General features: G+C 35.8%; 1 non-coding gene across 1 annotated transcript; it reads right to left on the bottom strand.

Annotated features, from left to right (window-relative positions):
- Positions 1 to 1,780: 1,780 nt before the first annotated feature.
- LOC124889204 lies at positions 1,781 to 1,887 on the bottom strand. The gene has a single exon (XR_007047813.1). It is a non-coding gene; the product is annotated as a small nucleolar RNA R71 (small nucleolar RNA).
- Between the last annotated feature and the right edge of the window lie 239 nt (positions 1,888 to 2,126).

The following is a 2,126-nucleotide window of genomic DNA, read 5'->3' as shown; positions in this document are numbered from 1 at the left end:
CAATGATAAGACACGATGTCAATGCATCGCGTTGTGTGGTGAAGAAATTGACTTAGCTTGATTTTCAAAGATGAATTCCAGTGTGACAACGCGATGTTAATGTGACGCGTTGGTTGGTTCAACACGTTTAGCGATGCATCGTACCATGACTACAGATCTGGTGAAATTTTCCTAAGTATAAAAGAAATACATGAGCACAATTCCAGGCAACTTTTGGGCAAGCATAGCCACGGCGAAAAACTTAAAATTCTTTCTTTTAGGGTTCTTAATATTTCTTTTGAACTTCTTTACTTCAAGAATTATTTTGGGTATGGTTAATTAATTATTTTTTGTATTGAATTCAAACATGAGTGGCTAAACACCCTTATTCTTAGGTTGAGGCCAAGAACATGATTACTCTTTTATATTCTTATTCATAGTTTCTTTTTGGATTATCATCTGGGTTGTTCTTAATTTCTTGAGATTACTATTTTAATGAGTGACTGTCATTAGAATAAATTTATATTTCTATGTGCATCCAGAAGGAGAATCGTAGGATAGAACGAAGAAATAAAGGAGCAAGGTTCTTACCTTTTTATAAAATAAGGGGTTGGAATTAGCATCTAGGATAGGGATATACCTAGAAGCCTTGCTTGGTTCAAATTGCAAGAAGATAACTTTATGAATCTAGAAAAATTGTTATATATCTGTGGGAGTTGTAGCTACAATGTTCAATAGGTAGAAGATTTAAGGTCGGAAGACCAAAATCGTGGCATAACCCTTGTGAATCAACAACCCGATAACCAATTAGACTGTGATAAGAATAGAGAATTGTATGATTGTTCAAAATGCCTCAACCCTAGAATCCTCATCATTATTGATTATAATCGTTGCTTGCTTTGCTCTGGTCACCATTATTTATTCACTGTTTAATAATTTACATTTTTTATTCATAAATACAACATCATCTTGATATTCTCAAGAACTTAATACCTAATTGTCTTAAACTAAATATTGATTAAATTTCTAGTTTATTAGCCCTCGTGGGAACAATATCTAACTGTCTATGTCTTAATACTACTTGTACGATCACGTACACTTGTGTGTGCGTAGAGATGCAACAATTTTTTAGCGTGGCTGCTGGAGACTAGTATAATTAGTAAATTGCTTAATTTTTGGTTTTTGATAATAAGTTTAAGTGTTAACAACTTGATCTTAGCGGCTAAATTTTGCAAGTTTAGCTAAATATTGGACTGGCTAGAGATAAAGAGTTGGTAGAGCCTTTTGTAGAACTGGAATTGATTTTTCATCTAAGGCAAAGAGCTCAACATACTATTTAACAGGGCCAGATGGCTGAAATATGAGATCATAATGCTCCTGCTGATCCAAATGCTGAAATTCCAGCTCCAGTTATTCCAGCTATTCCTGTTCAACCAGCTGCAAGACCTGTTCGTGAGATGGCAATCCCACTTACGAACCATATGACTAATAGCATTTGGAAGCCTGAGCCAGGAGGTCGGTGGGAAATGAAACAAAATATGGTGTAATTATTGAATTCTACGAGGCAATTTCATGGACGCAAACACTAGGATCCGCAACAGCACATACATTCCTGGAAATAAGTGATACATACATTCCTAAAGATATGAATATTGATTATGTCAGATTGACACTCTTCTCTTTTTATCTAAATGGGGAAGCAAAGAGGTGGTTGCATGCTGAACCACCTTACTTCACCACTTCCTGGAAAGATTGTGCTCGGAAGTTCCTTGTTTGATTCTTTCTATCCTAGAAGAAAGCACGATTGAGGAGTGAGATCTTGAGTTTCAGATAAAAAGATGAAGAAAATCTCTACCAAGCTTGGGAGGGATTTAAAGGTATGCTCATAAATTATCCTCATCACCATCAATCAAATGATGTCTTGGTGCATACATTTATAGAAGGCCTTGAGTCGAATACAAAGATTCTCTTAGATCCAGCAGTAGAAGACCAAGCTTTGGAGAAAACTTATGAAGAATTGTATACACTATTAAATAGAATCTCACAAGGGAATCCTTATTGGCATGTAGACTCAAGGAGTGCTCCCAGGAAGGTTCAGGGGTATTGTAGGTAGATCAGTTCACTGCATTACAGGCATAGATTGTAGA

This window comes from Capsicum annuum, chromosome 11 (genome assembly GCF_002878395.1).
Source record: "Capsicum annuum cultivar UCD-10X-F1 chromosome 11, UCD10Xv1.1, whole genome shotgun sequence".
NCBI lineage: Eukaryota > Viridiplantae > Streptophyta > Magnoliopsida > Solanales > Solanaceae > Capsicum > Capsicum annuum.
Note: the sequence above shows the minus strand (reverse complement) of the source record. Positions and strands in the feature narration are given on the sequence as shown.